Raw genomic sequence first — 15,309 nt, 5'->3', positions numbered from 1 at the left:
TTCATGAGCATTTCGATCGTATGGATCATGACGTCGATGGCGACTTCCTCTAGCCATAGGACGATGCTCTTGATGGCTATCTTGAAGCCTATCAATTTCTCTTTTCACAAGCTCGTTGCCATGTCTTTCAGCAGTGGCCATAGCTTCAATAATAAGCTGTTGAAAACTTATGATCCGTCTTGCATTTACATGAGTCTTGTGATCCGTCTTGCATTTACATGAGTCCGGAATAAATCAGAGGACTTCATAGCATGGAGGGGGAAGGTATTGAGGGTTTTCTCAATCAATTGGTCTTCTGTGATCTTCTTTCCACAGAGACGCATCATTGATCTGATGCAGAGAGCTTCTGATAAAAATTGCATGACCGTGTCAAATTCAGAGAAGCAAAGATCATTCCATTCTGCTTTTATATTCGGAAGGATGGAGTCACGAACATTGCCATAACGTTCACGAAGCGCTTGCCAAAGCTTTATAGCACTATCCTCATTTATGAACTCAAACTGGAGGTCACTATCCATGTGACGTTTCATGAAGGCGAGTGCCCTGGAATTATCGGTCTCAGTTTGAGGGTCTGGAGCTGTTGCGGTAGGACAAAGCTCTTGGATTGTATGCAATAAATCACGGGCAATAAGGTGGTTCACGACATCAACAGCCCATATTAAGTACCTTTTGCCTGCATAATCCAATGGAACAAAATCGAGTTTGTTCATGTTTGACATCCTGAAAGATGAAACAAGAACAAGTTAGTTTCGGAGTCAATGCTTCCACGAAAACTAATAATAATGAGATTTCCGAGCTATGCTACCAAGAAATCGATTTCCAAGAATTTTTGGATTAGACCGAAACAATGATGTTTATATGGTCATAAATCGATGCTTACGGACGCTCTTAGTCCGAAGCTTACAAACACTCTTAGTTCGTGGTTTTACGAATGCTCTTAGTTCGTATAGAGTGAATCCCCACGATTCCCCTTTTTAAAGAATCGAACCGATGTTATAAGAAAGGTGGGATGTAGAAGAAGGGAGGTTGCAAGTCCCCGAGAAAAAGAAAAGGAATTTAAATTGCAGAAAGCAGGAACTTTAATTTTAAAACTTACTTGTTTGTTTGGGGCTTGAAACCTTGAAATCTTGAACTTGGAGTTGATGTAGCTTTGGTGGTAAGGCCTTGGATGGCTTGGTGGTGTGCGGCAGATGTGTAGGCTGCAGTTGGCAGCTGCTGCCGAAGATGGGAGCCGAGAGTAGCTTAAGGTGGAGCGGAGGTGCTGCAAGGGCAGTAGGCGCACGGGCGCGCAGGAGGGCTGCAGTGGCAGCAGGAGTACGGGCGAGCAGGGGAAGGCTGCGGGGCAGCAGGCATGCGGCAGGGCTGCAGGGGCAGCATGTGGTAGGGCTAGCACGGGCTAGGTGCAGCTATGGTGAAGCTAACAGTGAAGAAGATTTCGGTTTTGGGTTTTGGTTTTTGTGGTTAGGGCTCGTGCTGATAACGTGTTGAAGAATAAAGGATTCGAGAGAGATTGATGAGAGAATTGTGTGTTTCATTATTGAGAATAGGAGCCCTATATATAGGGATTACAAAGTACATGTTCTAATGGTATAAGGAAAACTATTCCGAATAGGACTAGGAGTTCTAGAACATTCTCTCTTATTACAATCATGGAACTAATCCTAGTTTGATTAGGCACACATAAGTCGATTTCCTTCAACAAAGGAAAGAATGTCCACCAGAAGAAGAATTTTAAAAATCTTCACCATTCACACTAGTGCTAAAATCCATTATTCCTAACAAAAAAAAAAAAAAACCTAAGTAATGTACTTTCCTTATTTCATTATATTCTGGCCAGATATTGGATTGATGACATCCTCCACTCCTATATCCATATCAGTGGCTTCAAAAACAGATATGTTGGTGGATATTTTCATTCATGATCTATACCAAGTGCTCTCTAGAAACTAAGATCGATCCACCAAGCAGAAAACAAAATGGAAATTTTAAGGAAAATAAAAATGCCAAAAAGAAAAAAAGAAGAATATTTTCATTCATCATCTACCAAGTGCTCTCTAGAAACTACGATTGATCCACCAAGCAGAAAATAAAATGGAAAATTTAAGGAAAAGAAAAATGTCAAAAATACCTTGTAGCACTCCATGTCAGCTGTAACATTTGCTAAGATAGTAGGGCCAATAAAATTGCCATGCTCATAACCTGGGACCTGCTTGTCATGCATGAAGTAGAATAAGAGCAAATCAATCTCTCTGAAAACCGAGTCAGTTGCATATATATACATTAAGAGGAAAATTATGAAATCTACAAAAAAGTACCACTATATCTCGCCCATCCAGCAATAGCCTGGCACCACTTTCAACACCAGATTGGATTAGATTGCATATGCGCTCCTTGGCCTGTGAGTGAATCCCGTAACATGTCATTAATAAAATCTAAAAGGCAACTGTTTTTAAGGACCTGATACCACCGCTTTAACAACATGTGCTATTTTGGGCAACAGTTATGTAAATAATGGATAATTTATAGAAAGACAACTTTCAATATCACTATTGTGTCTCTTGAAAAATAAAAATCATATCTTGTCGTCAAATTGGTCTTCAGGGAAAAAAAATGGAACTTCCATGCACTTACTTGCTTGCTAATCATAGGACCAAGGTCAGCGTCATGTTCCGTTCATGAACTTACTTTCAGTGATTTCCCGTACTCCACAAGTTTATTATCCCCGGAAAAGAGTAATAGTTTAAATCTAATGTCAGTTATTCATTTTGTTTTTTAAGAAATGACATTGAAATAATAATAATGTTAAGGGGGAGAAGACTATAAGGATACCAATAAAAAGTACAGATGAACATAGTAAAGTAGGTAGAAAATTCCTTTTCTCTAATGTACATAGCAAAGAATTGGATCTTATTATCTTAATAATGTCAGTCTTCTTAAACATGTGGTTTGGTTTTTCGTTTTTCCAGAAATATAAAGGTATATTTCATACAAGAACTGTGGAAATGATTAGTAAATATCCTTTAATAAACATATATTTTACTAGATGGGAAAATGTTGGAACTCGAAATGTACAGGAACATTGAACCAGGGAGTGTCGAGTTAGTAGGTGTTTCAGTTAGAGTTTTTATCGTCTGTTTGAATAATCCCTGTTGACTAGGGAAGTAGGTTGTTGTTTGCCTTGTTCTTCTGTTGATTACCACGTTTTTAATTAGTATAAACGTGGGCTTCATTGTTGCTTTCTGTTAGGATTGTAAAGACTATTTAATAGCCAAAGCTTGTTTCATTCAATAAGAAGTCATTTCCAGATTGAGTGTGTTTTGCTTTACTGGAGTTCTTAGTTCACAACTTTGCTTAAGTTCTCAGTTCGCAACAATCTGGTATCAGTGCCCCCACTGGGCCTGAGAGAAAAAGTAGCAGACTTTGAGTGACTTCCAAATTGAGAAAAAGTAGCAGACTTTGAGTGACTTCCAAATAGAGAGAGAAGTATGTCGAGTGAATGGAATTTTGTGCAACCTGTAATTCCCCGCTTCGAGGATCATTATGACCATTGGAGTATGTTGATGGAGAATTTTCTAAGGTCCAAAGAGTATTGGAGCTTGGTGGAGACTGGTTATACAGAGCTAGAGGTTGGAACAGCTATGACAGAGGCGCAGCAAAAAAAGGCTCGATGAGTTGAAGTTGAAGGATCTGAAAGTAAAGAACTACTTGTTCCAGGCCATTGATGGAACCATTTTGGAAACCATTCTTCAGAAGGACACCTCAAAGCAGATTTGGGACCCAATGAAGAAGAAGTATGAGGGGAATGCACGAGTGAAGAGGTCAATTCTTCAAGCTCTTCGCAAAGAGTTTGAAACCTTGGAGTGAGAAAATTTCTGACTACCTTTCAAGGGTAATGTCTGTGGCTAACAGGATGAGGGTGCATGGTGAGCGAATGGTAGATGTTACAATTGTGGAGAAAATACTTCGATCCTTAACAGACAAATTTAATTACATTGTTTGTTCTATTGATTGAGGAGTAGAAGGATATTGACAGTCTATCCATCGATGAGTTGCAAAGCTCTGTAATTGTGCACGAGCAGAAGTTTCATAAGCATGATGGGGGAGAACAAGCCTTGAAAGTAACTCATGAGGACAGATCAAGAGGAAGAGGTCGTGGTCGAGGATCATTTAGAGGAAGAGGCAGAGGTAGAGGGCGTCAGATCTTCGACAAATCCGTTGTTGAGTGTTACAAGTGCCACAAGCTCAGACACTTTCAATATGAGTATCCTAGCTGGGAAGCCAATTATGCTGAGCTCGATGAGAAGGAAGAAATGATGTTAATGTCATATGTGGAGCTGAATGAAGCAAAAACAGAAGACGTGTGGTTTCTGGATTCAAGATGCAGCAATCACATGTGCGGAGACAAATTTTGTTTAGTAATCACAACGAAAGTTTCAGGCAGATGGTGAAACTTGGAAATAACTAGAAGATGTCAGTGATGGGAAAAGGGAATGTGAGGCTGCAGGTGAGTGAATTTGTGCATGTGGTTACCGAGGTGTTCTATGTGCCGGAGTTAAGGAACAACTTGTTGAGTATTGGCCAACTGCAGGAAAGAGGGTTAGCAATCCTAATCCAACATGGGAAGTGTCAGATTTACTATCCAGTGAAGGGTTTGATCATCCAAACTGAGATGTCAGCCAATAGAATGTTCTTTATGTTGGCTAGGTCTCAACCACGAAAGGAAGCTTGTTTTCATACAACCTCTCAGGATTGGTCTCATTTGTGGCACTGTAGGTTTGGTCATCTGAATTATAAAGGACTAAGAACCCTTCAGTTCAAGAAAATGGTGCATGGACTACCACAATTCTCTGCCTCCACAATAGTATGTATAGCATGCATGGTAGGAAAGCAGCACGAATCTAAAGAAGAGCAATTGGAGAGCATCACAGAAGCTTCAACTGATCCATGCAGACTTGTGTGGTCTGATCACTCCTATATCAAATAGCAACAAAAGGTACTCAATATGTTTCATTGATGATTTTTCTCGGAAAATATGGATATACTTTTTAGTTGAGAAGTTAGAAGCATTCATCACTTTTAAATACTTTAAGAGTCTTGTTGAGAAAGAAACAGGCTGTTACATTAAGTATTTACATACTGATCGAGGAGGGGATAACACCTCACAAGAATTTAATCAACTTTGTAAAGAGAATGGCATCAAGAGACAACTGACGGCTGCATAAACTCCACAACAAAATGGAGTTGCAGAGAGGAAGAACATGACTAGGGCTGGGCACGGTCCCAGACCGGCAGTGAGTTTCCAGGGACCGGGACTGGGACCGGCAGTATAAATTCGGGCCGGGCTTACAGTTTCAGATAACAGGGACCGGGCTAAACCCGGACCAGTCCAAAACGGGCCGATTTTTTCCGTTTTCCGGTCCTGTAAAAGAATTCTGCATTTCTGCAATCTGCACTTCTGCACTACCTGCAATGCTGCAATCTACACTTCTGCACTACCTGCAACACAGCAAACACTCATAACTCACCATGGCAGCAGGATCCATTGATCTAATAAGCCTCAATATACACTGATCTAATCAAGCATTCAAGCTTGAAGCTCAAAATAGAGAGAGTCAGACTGTGGTGAGTACCTATGCGAGAGCGAGACTGTGGCCGGAACTTGGAAGAGTACGGTGAGACTGTGAGATCTGGCCGGAAGAGCTGAGAGGCAGAGAGGCAGAGCTGATGAGAAGCTGAGAATTGAGAAGACTGGATTTGCGATATAGGATGTGGGCATGTGGCCGGAAGACTGGATTTCTGGTTTCCGCCTCTCCGGAACTCTCGAACAGAGAGAGTGAGAGCTGAGAAAGTGAGAAGTGAGAATAGAGAGATAGAGGAGGAGAGCTGAGAGCCTGAGAGGTTGAGATCGATTTGGGAACTGAGGCTTTTAGGTTTAGTTACCAATCGCATGTGGTCAGGTCCATAGTAACACAATAGACTAAGAAAAATAACCTATAAATGGAAGACACGTACACAAGGTCGGGTTTTCCGGTCCAAGCATTCACCGCTAGTCAAGAATCGGGACCGGACCGGCATCACTTAGCACAGGGACCGAACCGGCCCGAAATCACCTATTTCAGTCTAAAACCCGACCCGAACCGGTCGGTCCGGATCAGTTCCTTCGGGTATTTCGGTCTTTCGGTCATTTATGCCCACCCCTAAACATGACAGTTATGAATATGGTGAGGAGTATGCTTTCGGAGAAGAAGATTCCAAAGAGTTTTTGGCCAGAAGTTGTGAATTGGACTGTACATGTCCTAAATTGAAGTCCTACTCTAGCTGTGAAGAACATGACTCCATAAGAGGCTTGGAGTGGAATTAAGCCTTCAGTTGAGCACTTTCAGGTTTTTGGATGTGTCTCACATGTCCATGTACCAGATGCCAAGAGAACCAAGTTGAAATATAAGAGTTCTTGTTGCGTGCTGTTGGGGGTCAGTGAGGAATCCAAAGCCTATAGGCTTTATGATCTAGTATCAAAAAGAATTATGGTGAGGAGGGATGTCAAATTCAAAGAAGATAAGTGTTGGGATTGGGACAAGAGTTACAAGGACTTAATTGTGGTTGACTTGGAATGGGGTGACAACGAAGGAGAAGCTGCCATAAGAGATGTCATTGAAGAAGATAGTGAAGTAGATAATGATGCAGAAGAAGTGGAGACTGGCTCCTTAAGCCATGTGAATGATGTGAGCTCACCTAGCTCTAATGAAGGAAGATCTAGCCCTAATGAAAGAAGACCTAGAAGAAGACCGGTCTGGATGGATGATTACGAGAGTGGTAAGGGACTTTCCGAAGAAGAAGATGTGGCTAATATGGTACTGTCTGCATCTGTTGATCCTGTGCATTTTGAAGAAGCAATGAAGAGTGAGAAGTAGAGAGCAGCTATGGACTCTGAGATGAAAGCTATCGAGAAGAATGACACTTGGCTATTAACAGACTTACCAGCTGGAGCAAAAAAAGATTGGTGTTAAGTGGGTTTACAAGACGAAGCTTGACGAAAATGGGAAGGTGGACAAGTACGAAGCTCGTCTAGTAGCTAAAAGGTATACACAACAGCATGGAGTCGATTACACAGAGGTGTTTGTACCTATGGCAAGGATGGACACAGTTCGATTGATTATTGCTCTTGCTGCACAAAAGGACTGGGCAATATATCAACTAGATGTGAAATCGGCTTTTCTACATGGTGAACTAACTGAGGATGTGTTTGTAGAGCTAGCATCTTTGAAATGGCTATGGCTATGGCCTTCATAATCTGGTTCATCGCTACCATCTCTCTTTAATTTGTAGGCATATGCATGATGCATGATTGTATGTATCAATCCACTAGCTAATATGAGTCCAAATTTAGGTGGTGTTGTGTACTGGTGTGGTACAACAAAAAAGAAGAGAGAAGTTTGGAGGGAGTAGAGAGACAATAGATGGATGGACGGAGAGAGAAGAGAGAGGCAGAGAAAGAAAAGTGTGCAGGGTAGAGGCTATAAGGGGGCTATAAGGAGGAAGAGGTATGGGAGGGCAAAAGAGGAACAATTTGGGAAAAAATGGCAAAAAAGAATTAAAGGTTTGTGTATTAAGAAATTAGGGATGTGTTAATAAAATTTCTCTTTTAATCATGAACCAAATCATATATAAAAAAAAAATCTCTCATTTAATTTGTACCAATAAAAAAACTAAAATCTATTAAAGTTTCCTAATAAAATCATAATCTGATTTACTTCCATTTTTTTTCTTTCAGTTTCAATGTTCGTCTATTTCAATCGATGTCAAAAGATTAGTAAGTTAACAATTTTGAGCAATGCTGAAGATTGAGTTTTTTTCTTTTTCGTGTTTTAAATTTTTACTTTCGGTGTTCACAAACGGTATTGCAAATATTTTGATGAAATTAACACTAATGATTTTATGAATTAAATAATAAATTAACGATGAGGAAGCAACAAGAGACTAATAAATTAGTAATAAATTCAAATTTGGGTGGAGAAGATGAAGATTAATGTTACGTAATGAGAAATTAATTAGTCTTTGTATTGATGCACCAAATCAAGAAGTTCAAACAAATCCAAAATATTGGTAAACCTAAATAGAGCTCCCAACGGAGGCCTCCGAGTTTCTTGGAGCAACCTCGGAAATGAAACCGAGGGTTTCGTGTTGCTGGCTGCGGTGTAGCTTCGCTCCCCGGACCAGGCAAGGCTGCGGCGTGCTCTTAGGGTGGTGTGCGACGACGGTAAGGCGGCGGCGCAGGCCGAGAGTCTCGTTTGGACAGCGAGAGGTGATCCACAGAGTCAGCAGCAGCGGTTGTTGTGATCGAGGGTGGCGGTGGTACCCGGATTAGGGCAACGCGGCGACCTAGTCAAGCGGCGACTCCCTGCGAGGCTATGTGGAGTTTCTGGTAGGAGGGCGGCAACCCTAGGTTTTGCGGGACGGCGGTCTGATTTGCTTCTAGGCCGAGGTCCCGAAGTTTCTCCCGTAGTCCAAGGCAATTGTGGAGGAGCGCGCCCGCCCGCCCGCCAGAGGATTGATGGAGCGCGTCCTTCCGGCGGCTCCGGTCTGCTCGATCTAAAGGGAAGAGAGGGAGGAGATGGGTATTGAATCTGTCTAGGTTGCAGCTTTGTGGCTTGGATGGGTTAGCCCGTCTCTCTCCTTTTCTTCTCTTTCAGTTTTGGGTTGGGTGGGGTCTTTGGGAGGAGGCATGTTCCTTTCTTAATCCTATGTCGGTCTTTGATAGGTACTTGTGGCTGTGTTGATTTGTTGCGACTTACACCATTAGAGGTCTTAGGCGTCAAGATGCTTAGGACAGTGGTTCCTTTTTTAGACTGGGTAGGGTTAGGGAAGTTTATTTTGTTTGCTTTTCTTTTCGGTAGTTCCTTTAGGCTTTTCGTTTTGTTGGCTAGTAATAATTTGGCTACTTTGTGCAGTTTGTAATGTGTTTGAACTTTTTAGTTTAGGCACCTCTGCTTTGTGCAAACTTGATCTGTTCTTCTATTTGTATTATGAGGGATTTTTGAATCTCTCGAGCTTGATGCAGTGACGTTGTTTGATTTATTGAATGGAGCTTGACACCGCTTCCCTAAAAAAAAAATTAGTCTTTGTATATAATTACTTGGTTATGTACTTAGTTTTCCTTACAGATTTAGATTTTAGAAAATTAGTGTACTTATTAGTCATTTTGCAATTGGGTAATATAGTCTTTCAATAATTCAAATATTTGTAAGAAAATTGTAGGATGGCAATAGCCGCATCCATATAAATAACAAAGGCATAAATATCCACATTTAACATTTCAAAAAACATCTACATTTATTGTGATTTAAATTGCAATAATATTCACCTAGTCAGTAATTGACGAAGAAATTTATGCTCAATCATCATTGAATATAAATCTAACCATGAAAAACAAATAACAAAATTAAAAAATATAGTTTCTTAGGTGTGGAGATGAGCCTCCCAACTTTTCTGGATTTCATACCCATTAAAAAAAAAAAACATAGTTTCTTTTTTGACTTTGTCAAGGGGAACCCAAAAGCTTCCTAGGCCCAAGATAAACCCCTTCGGCGCATGTGAAATGCTCCAATTATGCATTGCAGCACAGTGTCTGGCCACTTTGACAGCTTCGGGGTTTGAACCTAGGTTGGGGAGCACACCCAACTAGGCAAGAACCACTAGGCCACTTGCAGTGGTTAAAAAAAAAAAAACATAGTTTCTTATATGGCTATTTAATTAAGTATCATCAGTGCCTTGACTTGGTGGGACATGGAGTTGACGAAGAAACTTTGCTTGCTATGCATTTGAGTAACTAAAGTCACCTTTGCTGAAGCACTGGACTCTGTCATTGGTTTCTGGTTAGTTGTTGCTTTTTGGCCTCCAAAGGACTGTTGTTTGTTAGTTCTTATTTTTGGATGTCCTTAGTAGTTTCCAGGATTTTGTTTCGGGTTGTTCTTTTTTGTTTTTGGGAGGGGTTTTCGGTTTATGTCCCCCTCTCCCACCTTGTACTCTTTTCCTTTTTTTATTCAATAAACTAAAATAGAGGGACGGGCAGTGGGTTTCTGGGTGTAGTGGTCCCTTTCCCTTTACTGAGAGGGTAAGCGCTCCATGCAAAGACTGCTAATGAGGTGCTAATATCGCCTATTTTTGAACCCCGGAAATACTTGAGGTACTAGAGTGGAATTATTCGAGATTGAATTTATAATCTCGGTACTAAGCAAGATGCTTGGGTTTATTTTTCGAAATTTTTCACAAGGTTACATCTTCAATTTAACGGTCTGATATTAAAGTACGTGATGTCACGAGTTCGTGAATATTTTCGGAGAATTTTTCGGACACCCGAGCTATTTATTATGAATTTCCGAAGTTTGAAAATTATGGAAATTCATTTTAAATAACAGAAATTATCACGGTGCGATCTAGATCGTCCGAATTTTATCACCGCTTGATCTCACCCGTTGAAATTCAATTACGGAAGGCTAAAAATACAACTCGATAAGATCGTACGCCCCAGAATGTTCTAGAGGACTCTGGGCTCTTCGACCCGGTTGACGACCTGGCGACCCTAGAAGACGACCCGGTCGGAAAATCTCCGTCCAGCCACATCACGGCGGCACACTGGCATCAACAGCTTCCTCTCCTCGTTGTCGACGTCTTTCTGGGGTCAGATCATAGATCCGGTAACTCTTGGGGGAAAATCAAAGCCGGAAAGCTTCGTGTTTTTCCGGCTATTCTTCGACAAATTCCGGCGACGGAATGATCTTCATGAGGTAGGAAAAATACTTCTCTCATTGTGCTCTACATTGTGCTATGACTAGTTTTTGGTTTCGATCAAGTTTTAATAATCGATGTTTTTGGGTGTTTACGGGTTCTATCATAACCACCGTCGCCTGCGGCTTTTCTGGCTTCGTCGAGGTGTCGCTGACGTCCTAAAGTACGAGCTGGTGTCCAATTACGCTTAGACCGCCGTGCTAGTTTAAATTGGGAGCTTCAAGTTGCAAAGCTTTGCTTTGAAGTGTGAGCAGATTGGGTGATTTGCCGTGTTCTTGGTCGAAAGAGCGAAAGCAGCAGCTCACTAAGCATTCTAGAGTTTCGACTGAGGTGAGCTAAGCTATTGTTGGTTTTGGTGAATTGTGGTTTATGTTGCAATGATAATCAGTTCCTTTGACTACTTGGGTTGTTGTGTTCTAGTTAATATTAAGTTTGATCAAGCTTGATTATCAATCGGAAATGTAGAAGTGAATTGTATGTGATGGTTACTTGACTATGAAACTTGAAATTGAAGGGAATGTGAGAAGTCTATGAATGTGGATGTTGAGATATACAAGGAATATTGACAGAATTGTGAACTAGAAGTTTCACGGTAATGAAGGGTTGCTAAGACTATTGTTGATATTGGGTGCCCTTAGTAACTTTTGAGGTGCACCTAATTGAAAATGAAATTGTGTCGATTTGAGAAACGTCTTGATATAGTTTGTAATTGGTCAAAAATGGTTATTAGTCGTGATTGGTCAAACATGGGTCAAACCTTGGTCAACTCCTGGTCAAACAAGGAAAAGTTGGTTGGATGATTTATTAATCATTGAGACTTCAAATAGTTGTTCGATAGATTATTAACGATTGATATGTCAGAAATTATGACTCCAGTTACCCTGGGAACAGAGGGTTCGTGAATTTCGGACAACCCGAAATGGTAAAACTTCGGAATCCAGGTAGGGGATTCAGGACTCACTCGGTTAGTTGTTTTTCATATTTAATTTAATGTTGATGCATGATGAGTTCCATGACTTGGTTACGTTAAAATGCAATTCATACTAACCAAACTGTGAGAGAATTTGGATGGCCTGAGAGCGAAGGGTGACACTGAATTCCTAGGGTTCGATCCCTTTAACCTCCAAAGGGTTAGCTACACCGTCAGACAGTGAACGATCGCAATGATGACACGGTTCCGTGTGTGTAGCTAGGTAGTGGACGCTCTCACTACGCTTACCTGGTTGTTTATTAATTCGAGGTAAGATCGTGTAGTGGGTTTACAGGACCAGCCATCAGGTAATATGTGGCGCCGTATTTATTTGTGTTTCATGCATTGATTTTGGGTCATAAAATATTTTAGAAGTTTGTCGTTATTTAAATAAAATGGTTTGAGTATGTTTTCATACTGGTGCACCATTAAAGTTAAAAGTTTTAAACTCTAGTCAGGATGAAGCCACTATTGAGCAACGAGGACAAACGCTCACCCCTACAACAGTGTGGTTCCAGGTACTGTGCACTGGTAACAGGATTGTGGAGGACGGAGATGGGTGTGCGGGATTCGATAACTCTTCGTAATGGAAATCAGGTTCCGGATGTTTCTTTCGACTTTTATTTCTTGACACTAGTTATCTCGGAACTTCTTGTTGGCTGTTTGTTGTGGTTGTTAAGTCCATTATTCCTTGACTTTTCAAAAATAACAAGTTCTAGACGAACAAAGTGAATTTAATAATTTTAAGAAGTTTTCACCTCAAAAGTATTTTCAAATCTCCGTTGTGCGTTTTACGAAAATCATTATAAAACAAAATGCCTTGCGGGTTTCTAGGATGTAAATCGAACTTTCGGTTTATGTCTTAGAGACACGCGGCACCGTGACATGCTCAAGCTAGAGAGGTGCAATTTGGGGCGTTACACTAATCCTCAATTTTAAAATTTGTATAAAAAATAATAATACCACAATTGAATTTACATCCAAAAGTGATTAAGTATAATTTCCTTAGTCAGTCACTGACCAAGTGAACACCATTGTTTAAATTGTTATAATCTAACATTTCTAATCATCCTTTCAAAAAAAAAGAACATTTTTTAAATCATATAATTACTCTATAAAGGCAAAAATGTAAATAAATCACATAAGTCGATCAAATAATAAAATGGGCAAAGCATTTGGTGCTACCATTTAGTTTGGTGCCAAGACATTTCTTTTTAACAAAATATTGGTAGAATGTCCCCCCTCCATGTATTCTGCGGTTTCACTAATGATCAAGGCTTAATGGCAGCCGTACTGATCCTATTTCAAGAAAACAAAAAAAAAACAAAAAAATATTGGTAGAAATCGCTTAATGTAGGATTAGTGGAGGCTCCGATTATCATTAGGGATACTCTTCCATTGATTAATGTAATTTGGGGTTTAGATACCAGGTCTCCCGCCTCCCAACCAAATTGTATTCAGCAGTTTCACTAATCGAGGAGGCTTGAGAGCAACCACACCAACTCTTAATTTCAAAAAAAAAAAAAAAATTGTTCGTGGAAGTTGCACTTTAGACTAAAAAATATAAAATAAAAACTAATACTCTGACTTTGTATCACATTAAGAAATAGACGCTATGACAGTTAACCTTAATGGGTGATGTACTACACCAACACAAAACTACACATTGGATGATGTCCAAGGTTAAAAGATTATGTTGTGTTGATGAGTTAGGATCTTTCCAAACAAAATAACTCAATACAACTTATTTAATTACCTCAACACCACCTCCTTTATGCTGAATTAAACGAAGATTTGACGAGGTCTTGATCACTACTACTTCCTAATTATAGATGTGTTGTTTTAGGCAACAATCTACAAGGGGTTGCACCACTGAATTTGTCACGCCCCGATGTTCAAGCACAAATAATAAACAAATAACAATCACGTACAAATACTCCGGGCTTGATGGTTCAGACATCAATACAAAACACTAGGAAAATTTTCCTTTAAAGAACAGCAAGTAAAGATGTCCTGAACCCACAATGTCAATACAGCCTCAATCTTTAAAGTCTTATGTTACATTACACCAAGTTTACGAACTAAAGTACTGAATAACAATTCAATAAGTAAACAGCCTCACCCCACTCACTACACAGCAGAAGACTAACAAGTGCGTACCACAATTAAGTTCCTGAATTCACAACTGCAATGGCAAGGGACCACAGCTTCACCACGTTCACCCTAACCTGCAGGACAGACCCATACACTATTGAATAGTGCACCGGGTTGAAATAACAAACCCGGTAAGCTTATGAAAGCTCGTGTGAGTAAACTCAAAACAACAAGGATGAAACACAAACTTACACCATCTCAACCTAACAAAATCGCTATATAATTATCACTACACAAACATCAAGTTCATATCATAACATGCTCTCGTACGTTAACTAAAATCTACCACCCACATGCTCTGACTCTCAATTGATGCATTTAATTTTACAAAGGTTCAACTAAACAATCAAACTCAAGTAGCATTTTAAAACATTTAAAACTCCAATAATCCAAAATCATCTTCCCTTTATCTCAACCGAATAATTGTCACCTCAGTGACCTTTCAAAACATTTGAAATCTCAACAACCACTTCTCAAAAATGTAAAGCACTTATAATTCAAAATCAAGTAAAAAGTAATCCCTGGATATGAATTAGTTCAGGAGATCACATCAAAAGCACATCAAGCAATTCATAGTAATCCCTGCATATCATATAGTTCAGGAGATTACATTAAAACAATCAATAGAAGTCATAGTAATCCCTACATAACGTTTAGTTCAAGAGATTAAATTAAAACCAATCAATTCAAAAAACCGTAATCGCTGCATATGAATGTAGTTCAGGAGATTACGAAAGAAAAACAAGCAATTCATTAATAAGAATAAACAAGAAAATCAATACACGTCCATCTACTGATAACCCCAACACCACATCAACAATTTCAAATATCAATCACTTAACAATAATCCATATCCTTTTCATAACAATCGTCACAAAAATCGCCACACTGGTTCCGCCACACAGGTCCTACCACACCACACTCTATTTAATTACTCCTACGCCACACTGGTTCCTCCACGCAGGTCCTACTACACCACACTCCATTTATTTAATCATACAACATCACAATAAAACTGATCGCCTCAAATATCATTTCCTTATCTCCAACAACCTCAAAACCATAACAAAACATTTTCTAAATCATACAATTTCCTTTCCAAAACAGAAATCTAACACATCCTTATTTCTCTTTTCAAATTCATTTATTTTCCTCAAAATCACCTCGCAACCCAATAATGATACAATCACGCAAAACAATGTTTTTCACTTCTCCAAACAATTCCAACTATATTTCACAATCTACTCAAACCGAAAATCATTTGTAACAAATCTTTGTTTTTACTTACCCATGAACCGTTGACAATCAAGTTCATATATTTCAAAATAAATATTTATTTTGCATCAGATATGATTTTATAGCTAACAATTTATTCTACTAACCATCACTCAACTAATTTA

The 15,309-nt window shown here is 39.6% G+C and overlaps 1 long non-coding RNA gene across 1 annotated transcript; it reads right to left on the bottom strand.

Annotated features, from left to right (window-relative positions):
* Window positions 1-2,116: 2,116 nt before the first annotated feature.
* On the bottom strand, window positions 2,117-2,723 carry LOC133736744 (uncharacterized). The gene is made up of 3 exons (XR_009859693.1): window positions 2,632-2,723; window positions 2,316-2,396; window positions 2,117-2,206 (listed from the first exon to the last, which is right to left on the bottom strand). It is a non-coding gene; the product is annotated as an uncharacterized LOC133736744 (long non-coding RNA).
* Window positions 2,724-15,309: the final 12,586 nt, after the last annotated feature.

Source organism: Rosa rugosa, chromosome 3, assembly GCF_958449725.1.
Source record: "Rosa rugosa chromosome 3, drRosRugo1.1, whole genome shotgun sequence".
In the NCBI taxonomy this organism is placed as follows: Eukaryota; Viridiplantae; Streptophyta; class Magnoliopsida; order Rosales; family Rosaceae; genus Rosa; species Rosa rugosa.
Note: the sequence above shows the minus strand (reverse complement) of the source record. Positions and strands in the feature narration are given on the sequence as shown.